This window comes from Podarcis cretensis (assembly GCF_951804945.1).
Source record: "Podarcis cretensis genome assembly, chromosome: Z".
Taxonomy (NCBI): Eukaryota; Metazoa; Chordata; class Lepidosauria; order Squamata; family Lacertidae; genus Podarcis; species Podarcis cretensis.
Genome location: NC_137184.1, coordinates 19,950,911 through 19,961,045, shown reverse-complemented (window position 1 = coordinate 19,961,045; position 10,135 = coordinate 19,950,911). Strand labels below are relative to the sequence as shown.

Genomic DNA, 10,135 nt, shown 5'->3' with positions numbered 1-10,135 from the left:
TGCAAGACAGAGCTATTCCACCAGGCCTTTGGCCAGGGCAGAGCCTGACTCCCTCCCCTGGCAATCTTCACGGAGCTCTGGCCCAATGGTTGCCAGTGGCTTGATTGGAATTAATTTTATAATGAATGATTTTAGAGTGTTGTTTGTGTTGTACTTTTGTACTGTTTTATTGTTGTTAGCCGCCCTGAGCCCGGCTTCGGCCGGGGAGGGCGGGATATAAATAAAAATTATTATTATTATTATTATTATTACATTTAGCTTTGTTGGATGTCCATGGTTCTTCTGTTACAAGAGGAGAAAAAGATTTTCTCTACTCACCTTCTCCATTCCATGCATAATTTTATAAACTTCCATCCTGCTACCTCTTACTTGAATTTTCTTTAAACAATGAAGTTCTCGACTCCATAACCTTTCCTCACAGGTGAGTCACTCCATCCCCTTTAATATTTTGGATGCCCTCTTCTGAACCTTTTCTGACTATACAATATCCTTTGTGAGCCAAGGTGATCAGGACAGTACATAGTAATCCCAAACTAAGGAGTTTCTGTAGAGCTACAGCAGTTTTGTAGAGGGAGAAGCAAAGGGAGGAATTCTACCCTACTGTGAGCATCACATGGTTGGCCATGGTGGAAAATAGAGTGCTGGATCAGGTTGAACCTTTATTCTAATCCTGCGTGACTCTTATGTTCTGCTGGAACAAATCCAATAAAGCAGCACACACTTTGCAGCCTTTTTTTTTTACCCTTCTCTTGTAGCTGTTGCTTGAAGTAGACAGCTTGATGTGCAGAGATCAGCATGGCATGCATTTCAGACCCCATGTTAAAATTTCACAAGCTGGCCAGAGGTGTCCTGTTCTCATCCTGTGGATGAGACCACAGAGCAAAGCAGTAAATATGGCTTGGTTGTTTTAGCACCAAGGATAGCTCCTGGAGAACCACTTGCTCGGGTATGTACTGGAAGTAAACTGGACCTTTTCCATACTTTAATTCTATTCCATTAAAATCATTGTGATTTTTAGTTATGATGATGATGATTGATTAAAATTATTAGTTGCTTTTTCCCACGGCAGCTGAAACCAACTTACAATATTTTAAGCCCAAAAACAAACACAGACATTAAAAACATCATAAAAAAATATAAAAGACAATTCTATTTTTTTAAATAGAAACATCAGCTTTGGAATACTCAGCTTTATGTTGAACAATAAAAATATCTCCTTATATTTGAAAGCTAAAGTGCTAAGTATGTGCATATTACCTATGGTGTGTTATGGAACAAAGAACTGGACTAGATAGGTATTGGGTGAGCTATTGGGTCCTTGTGCCAAATTTCATGGTGTCAGCTTATTCCTTTAAGTTTACAGAGATGGGCTGGAAGCTGTGGTGGATGGCAGGGTGAAAATCTGTAAAAGCAGGAAATGATATACAATGAATTGGGAAAAAATGTTTAAAAGTACATTTCCAAAAACAAACAAAAACAGAGTCCTTTTTGTTGGGGATAATTCAGATGGAAATTCCCAGGTGTCAAAAAAGACTATGTACGCTACTACTGTTAGCCCCCAAATGGAAAATGAGCAAGGTCCCAACCAAAGAAGAATGGCAACTTAAACTGTTGGAATACCCGCAGCTTGCAGACTTAACATATAGAATAAGAGAACAAGAAGAATGCATGTTTAAAGAAGACTGGAAAATGTTTACTGAATATATGGGTAAAAATTGTGTTCGTTTAAAAACGCTGTTAGCATTGACATTAATTCAACGGTGTAAATAAGTTTTGATGGATGTAACAATGGATTAATGAATGGTTTAGTTCATGTAAAATATATAGTAATATATATAGTTCATCTAAAATATATATAGTTTCCAAAATGAACCATGGAAAGAGAAGAAGGGCAGTCATTGATTTAAGGTTGTTTAAATGAATATTTTGAAATGTAATTTAGAATATATATATATATATATATATATATGAGAAATTCTGTAAAAGTGAGGTTTGCAAAGCTACTAGGAGCATCCACTAGGAGGGCCAAATCCAGACTGTGATGAGGCAAGTGGCTACTTTTCTGTGAAGGAACCAGTTTTTACAGACAGACTTAAGAACTTGGAAAACACAAGGTTTGTATATTTCTTATTCATAACAAGGTAGCTCGTCACATATTAGGGATTCAATGAGAAAATAAAAGAAAACTGAGGTGCTTCTTGCATAAGGGAACAGTTGGAAGGGTTCGACTACTTGGTATTGATCGATTAATACTTCCGGGTTGGTGCCTCCGGTAATGGCGGAATTCCTCTGATCGGGAGGAATTTGCCCCGTGGGAATTGGGTCTGGCCGCCACGGCGAAGGTGGAGACCCGCAAAAAATCACAGGCAGGAGAAGCCTGTGAGCGTGGGATTTGGCGGGCATTTTTTGCGCCTCCCTTACTCGCGGGGAAACCCGGTTTTGGGGGTCCGGAGCGATGTGAGGAGAGCGGCGCGGTGCTTCGAGTCGACTGCTTCTTCCACGGAGCGAAGCTGCATAGCTGTTGCCGGAGAGCGCTGACTTTTTCCTGTGGACAATTTGGCTTTAAAGTAACTACCCGTGAGTAGAGCTGAGGCGGGAGAACTGGATTTTTAAAAGTTTAATTTGGCATCATAACAGGGAGGTTCAATACAGGAAGTCCGCCTTCCCCTTTTGTAAATAGACTGAAGCAATGAGGCTGCAAGCTGAAGTCTTGGAAAGCCTATTGCAAAAGACTGAATTTCCATCTGTAAAGAACACTAAATCCCCCCCTTGGAGGCAGGAGAAGAGGGGGGGAAGTTGTGGACTAAATATGCCTGCAGGAGAGAGTGAAGAGTGTTAAAATACCGCCGCTCGGATCCTGGAAACGGGCTGCTAGCAGGACTGACATCTTTTGGATTATACACTGACAGCGCTTAGAACGTTTATTGACAGTTGGCTACAAGAGAAATACATTGTTTCTACTGTCTCCGGTTGTTTTTAAAAAGGAGTAAAAGTAACTGAAAGTTGATACTAACTTTGGATTTCTTGAACTGTGCTTGAAAGAGGACACTATTGATTGATATATTGATTAATATAAATAGAAACTGTTTCCCCCTAGTGGAAGCTTCTGAAATTGGTTGTTTTTTTGAGCTGGGCTAGGGGAATTTCCAGCTGCAAGATAAAAAACTGTGAGACTCTGGGACTGACCTTGAATTTTTAAGTGTTATGGCAAGTGGAAAGGAAAAAACAGACCAGCAAACCGCAGAAAAAACATTAAGGTCTGGGAGGACTTTGCAGCAACCTAGGAGAGGCTCAACACCAGGTCTCCCTGCTCCTTCTGCGGCTGCTTCCATATCAGTTCACTCAAAATCAAGAGGAATGTCGACAGAAGAAGCCTTGGCGATTGCGTTAAGTAAGATAAATGATTCATTGGAACAGCTTAACAAGAAAATAGACGCGATAAGGGTGCAAGTGGATGCTGCAACTACTAAAATTGACTTAAATACAGAAAGTATAAATAATCTGGGACAAAAGGTGACTATCAACACAGAAGCTATCCAGAAATTGATACAGGAATCTATTTTGATAAGGCAGACTGCGGAAGAAGCCAGGGAGAAAGCTGTTGCTGCTGAATGTAAAGTAACAGAACTTGAGGCAGAGAGAGTCCCAGCCCTACAGAGGCAACTTGAGGAACGTAAGTTGACACTTGCTATGATTGAACTTAAAGAAAAACAGACGAATCAGAGGATCAGAGCCCTACCTGAATTTGAGAAGGAAAGTTTGACAGATTTTCGCACACAGGAACTTGCTGACTTTTGGGACTTGGACTTGGGCCAAGAAGAGTTTAGAATTGTGAGGGCCTTTAGACTTGGAAGAGGAGGGAAAAAAGAGAAGAATAGAATAAGAGATTGCTTGATTACCCTTCGAACGAAAGAAGAGAGAGAGAGAATTTTGGGCTGGCATTATCAGAAGAACCTAGAAGTACAATGGTCAAGAGTGGAAATTTTTAAAGACGTCCCGAAATATCTTTTGGATCTAAGGTCTAACTACAGAGATCTGGTTGCCCTGCTGAGAAGGAACAAAATTATCTTTAGGTGGGAGTTTCCCCAAGATCTATCTTTCAGCTTCAAAGGAAGGAAAATAAAAATAAGATCAGTAGAAGATAAAGTAAAGTTTTTGGATAAATATGAAGAAGATCTGCAGAAAGGACTTGGAAAAGAGTCAAGAGCAACGGATAGAAAATCACCAGATAGAGGACCAGAGCAAAGAGCATTGGATAGAGGATCACCAAATAGGGGAATATTGGATATATCAACATTATCCTTTGGACTGGATTTCCCAGTGAACGTGCCACCATTACCACCAACAGAAGAAGAGCAAGCACTGGGTGCAGTTGGGAGAATATCAACGTAAATACATGATGGCATTGCAGGTTTTGAGCTGGGATGTTAATGGACTGAATTCCCCGGGAAAAAGGCGGAGAGTCATTTATTGAAAAAAGAACATTTGGACTTGATTTGTTTACAAGAAACACATGTGATAAGGCTACATAGGAAGATATTGAGTAATAAAAGATTGGGCCAAAAATTTATTTCATCAGATAAAGTTAAAAAAAGAGGAGTGGTCCTCTATGCAAAGGAGAGCCTATCACCAAAATTCATATTTAAAGATGACCAAGGAAGATTTATTGCAATTGAAATTCAATCACAAGGAGAGAAATTCCTAATTGTAGGTATTTACGCACCAAATGAAGGTAAATCGGAGTTCTTTAAGAAGCTACATGAGACTTTGATGGATTATTTGGACTATAACATGATTTTGATGGGAGATATGAATGGAGTGGTGTCTACAAATATGGACAAGGCACAGAGACAGGTAGTCAATAAAGATGGTAGACTACCTAAAACTTTCTTTGACATGACTGATAATATGGATTTAGTTGATATTTGGAGAGTGATGAACCCGATGGGAAGAGAGGGAACTTTCTTCTCTGAGGCTAAAATGACATGGACAAGAATTGATCAAATTTGGGTAACTAGGGGATTGGTTCCAAAGATCAGCAAAGTGGAGATCTGCCCCCAAACCTGTTCTGACCATAATGCTGTGAAGATGGAAATGAAATTGATGCCAACTGGTTCCTTTAGATGGAGGATGAACGATACCTTGTTTAGGAATGAAGAGGTGACCAAGAAGCCCAAAAAACTCTAAGAGATTATTTTGAAATAAATAAGAATACTACAGTGGAAAAAAGAGTAATTTGGGACACAAGCAAAGCGGTTATGAGGGGATTCCTAATACAACAGAATGCAATTAAGAAGAGAATTCAGAATGAAAAAAAGGATAAAATCCTGGGAAAAATAGAGGAAGGAGAGAAGAAACTGAGAGCAAAACCAAAGTCACAGGAGATTCCGAAAGAGATAAAGTTATACCAAGTACAATATACAAAGCTGACGAATCAGGAAATAGAATGGAAGATCAAACAGATGAGGCAAAAGACATTTGAATCGGCAAATAAGTGTGGAAAATTATTGGCCTGGCAAATGAAAAAAAGACAAAAACTAAATACTATTACGAATTTGGAAGTGGAAGGAAAGAATATACAGAACCCAGTGGAGATTAGGAAGTGTTTTCAGAGATATTTTAAACAACTTTATACACAGGAGAAGCAGAAAGAAATGGACATTGATCAATTTCTGAAAATAAATGGACTACATAAAATTTCTCAGGAAAAACAGCTAATGTTGAATTATAAAATAACGGATCAGGAGGTGGAAGGGGCCATCCAGAATATGCAATTAGGTAAATCTCCAGGACCAGATGGTTTGACTTCAAGATACTACAGATCTTTGAGAGAATGGTTAATACAACCATTGAAGGAAGTCTGTAACGAAATCTTGGAAGGGAGAAAGGCACCAGAGTTGTGGAAGGAAGCTTACATTACACTTATACAAAAAACAGAGACTGAAAAGACACAGCTTAAGAACTACCGCCCCATATCGCTGCTTAATGTGGATTACAAAATTTTTGCAGACATTTTGGCTAAAAGATTAAAAAAGGTTCTAGTAGAAGAAATTCATAAAGACCAAGCAGGCTTTCTCCCGGGCAGACATTTGTCTGACAACATGAGGAATATAATTAATATTCTAGAAAAATTACAAGTGAATATCAATACCAAGGCAGTTTTGATATTTGTGGATGAAGAGAAAGCCTTTGACAACATCTCATGGAGTTTTATGAAGAAGAACCTACAGGGGATGGGGGTAGGCCAAGGTTTTGAAAATGGTATAGGTGAAATTTACTCAGAACAAAAGGCAAAACTAATTGTGAACAATGTGGTGACAGAAGAATTCAAGATTTAGAAAAGGACACGACAAGGTTGCCCAATCTCTCCATTGCTCTTTATATCAGTCCTTGAGGTTTTGTTAAATATGATTAGAAAGCACCAAGAGGTTAAAGGTATACAAGTGGGAGTTAAACAGTACAAACTTTACAGGAGCCAGAATCTAGTACTAAAAGCGTATTGGAACTGATTCAAGAATTTGGACAGGTAGCAGGTTTTAAGTTGAACAAGATGAAAACTAAGGTTTTAGAGAAAAATTTAACTGTGAATGAGAGAGAAAAGTTTCAGGAGGAGACAGGATTAACATTGGTTAAGAAAGTGAAATATTTAGGGGTAAATATGACAGCCAAAAATGTGAGTTTATTTAAGGATAATTATGAAAAATGTTGGACTGAAGTGAAAAAGGATTTAGAAATATGGACAAACTTGAAGTTATCATTGTTAGGCCGAATTGCTGTGATAAAAATGAATGTGCTGCCAAGGACGTTGTTTTTGTTTCAAACATTGCAAATTTTGGATAAGATGGATTGTTTCAAGAAGTGGCAGAAAGATATTTCCAGATTTGTTTGGCAGGGCAAGAAGCCTCGAATAAAATTTAAGATATTAACTGGTGCTAAAGAAAGAGGTGGATTTGCCCTGCCAGACCTAGAACTATATTATGAATCAGCTGCTTTTTGCTGGCTGAGAGAATGGCTGCTTCTTGAAAACACTGACGTGTTGGATTTGGAAGGTTTTAATAATGTATTTGGTTGGCATGCATATTTGTGGTATGATAAGGTAAAAGCACACAAAGCATTTAAAAATCATATTGTTAGAAAAGCATTGTTTAATGTTTGGATAAGATATAAGGATTTGTTAGAAAAGAAAACCCCAAGATGGTTGTCACCAATGGAAGCGAAGGCACAGAAAAAACTCAATATGGAGGCCAAATGGCCGAAATATTGGGAAATTTTGGAACAAGATGGAGACAGAAAAAAATTGCAGAGCTTTGAAAAATTGAAAAATAAAGTGCGAGATTGGCTTCATTATTACCAAATAATGGAGGCATACAATTCGGACAAAAAAGTTGGCTTCCAGGTGGAAAAATCAAAATTGGAAACAGAATTGTTTGATCCAAAAACTAAGCATTTGTCAAGAATGTATAACTTGTTGCTGAGATGGAACACTCAGGATGAAATGGTGAAATCAGTTATGATTAAATGGGCACATGATGTTGGACATAACATAATGATGGCTGACTGGGAACAGTTATGGACCACAGGTATGAAATTTACGGCATGTAATGCCCTAAGAGAAAACTTAATGAAAATGATTTACAGGTGGTACATGACACCAGTCAAGCTTGCAAAAATTTACCATTTGCCCGATAATAAATGTTGGAAATGTAACAAGACTGAAGGTACATTCTTTCACCTTTGGTGGACATGCCCAAGGATTAAGACATTCTGGGAGATGATTTATAATGAAATGAAAAAGGTATTTAAATATACCTTCCTGAAGAAACCAGAGGCCTTTCTCCTGGGCATGGTTGGCCAACTGGTGCCAAAGAAGGATAGAACATTTTTTATGTATGCAACAATAGCAGCAAGAATACTCATTGCAAAATATTGGAAGACGCAAGATCTACCCACCCGGGAAGAATGGCAGATGAAGTTGATGGACTACATGGAATTGGCGGAAATGACTGGCAGAATCCGAGACCAGGGAGAAGAGTCGGTGGAAGAAGACTGGAAAAAGTTTAAAGACTATTTACGGAAATACTGTAAAATTAATGAATGTTAGAAAAATGTTGGAATGAAGTTATATGGCTTCAGTAGAAATGTTATAAGGAATTAAGGACAAATAGATTAATAGAGTATTAAAGGGAAAATAAGGTTAGAATGTGTTAAGATAATTATAGGATTAAAAATAGAGGAAGATGGAAAGGAATTGCTGAAACAATTAATAGAAGTGGAATACAAAAAAGGAGGTGTGAGGAGGTCACGGAAATAAGGGAATGAAAGATAAGAGATTGAAATTATTTGATGTGTTTTAAATTGTGTTTGTTTTGTTTTGTTAGTGTAATGTATAGTTGGTTTTTTTTGTATTGTATTGTGTTGTATTGTATGGTTTTTGTTCTTTGTAGTGTTTAAACTGTTGGAAAAGGTAATAAATATTATTTTTTAAAAGTATTGATCGATTAATAATCCCTGTGTCCCCTTCAACTTTTAGATGTCAAGCCTTCTAGAATCAGTGGCTAAGATGACAGTCATCTTGATCTAGAATTTTGTCTAGGGAATGGAGTTCCAGTGCATGTGATTCTCAATTCTGTCAAAACCAACTCCTGCCAATCAAGCATGTGCAGAGCTTGTCTGAGGCAGGGCAGGTTAGAATGAAGTTATAAACTCAAACAAAAAAGGGGAAAAAGCAGCAGCTGGTCCCTGGTGGGGACCCCTGGCTGGCTTAGTCCTCTGAGGCCTGGGGCTATTTTTAAGAGCAAACATTTGCCATCTGCAAATTGAGCCTTTCTTCCTCTCACTGTTGTGGAGAAGGGGATATTGCTCTTGTGCTTGAATCCTGCTTTTTGGCCTCTCACGGGGACATCCGATCAACCACTGTGAGAACAGGATGCTGGACTAGGCGGGCCATTGGCCTGCTCTCACCATCTCTTCTCACAGAAACCACAGGAGGGGAGAGTTGTTATTGTGCTCAGCTTTGGTCAATTCACCACTGTGTGCTAACCACAGAAGCCACTTAGCTATTCTGCAGTTTCTCTTGGAAGGTAGTGTGAGATTTGGAACAGGTGAGTGATGCCTACAGTGGCCTGGAGGGTCCAAAGTGGGCATGGATAGGAAAACAGAGAGACCAGAACAAGACGTACCCTGGCTGCATTTGGTTCATATTATTTGCCTCTAATGGTTTTTCATTGCCTCGTTGCTGTCAGAGTCACACAATGGCTTGAAGAATTATGAGTGAATGGTAATGACTGTCCTTGAGCTAATGAGGCTTAATTACTTCAAATTTGCAAAGTGCTTTGATACATGCTCTCGAAATGTAAGGAGCTGACATGCTCCAGCGTGTCTGCGTCCGTCTTCTCTCACTACTTTGAGTTGGCCCAGCTAGGAGGAAGAGAATCCCATCAAACCAGAGTGAATATTGATGCAGGTTTCGGGGAACAGTATGCATGATGCCCTGAGTCCCTTCCAACTCTGGGGTTCCCGTATTTGAGGTGGGTGAAAAAGGTATGAGAACAAGCTCAACAAACCAGTCCCTTTTGTCTAGGCAATAGCTGTGGCTGAGTAGTTAAGTGCCAGGATCAGCATCCCAAAAGGATGAGCTGGGCTGCAAGAGCTATGACTCTTGGGGTCCCCCGGCTGATGGTAGAATGACAATTGGATGGTAGTTAGTTGTGTGAGAGCTGAGCTGGAAGCAGGCTAGAAGCTGGACACACAAAGACCTGCTTGCTCTGTGCTGGATCCAAAGCTATGACTAATGGAGGAGCAAGTTCTCATTGGGTGTTAATGCTGTGAGCTCCTCTGTCCTATGCTCAGGCTGTATATATGTACAAATAAAACCACGTATCCTAAAGACACCACAGGTTCTGCTGATCTTCATTTCAAGGAACCCCTGGAGTATTTCACCACTTGGAAACCGGGGCAGCTTGTAAAAATATTATCGACAGAGGGGAACATATGTCAATAGGGAGGGGAAGAGCTCCTTCTGCCTAGCAAATGTCTGTAGGACAAGGGAGGGGAAACTTAGAGAAAATCAGAACAAGTCCACTCAAACCAGGGGCAGTTCAGCCACACAGGGAGGTGGATTACTTCAAGGCCAGGA

General features: G+C 39.4%; 1 long non-coding RNA gene across 1 annotated transcript; it reads left to right on the top strand.

Moving 5' to 3' along the window:
• Positions 1 to 264: 264 nt before the first annotated feature.
• LOC307207580 lies at positions 265 to 9,358 on the top strand. The gene is made up of 3 exons (XR_013834741.1): positions 265 to 421; positions 756 to 946; positions 8,977 to 9,358. It is a non-coding gene; the product is annotated as an uncharacterized lncRNA (long non-coding RNA).
• Positions 9,359 to 10,135: the final 777 nt, after the last annotated feature.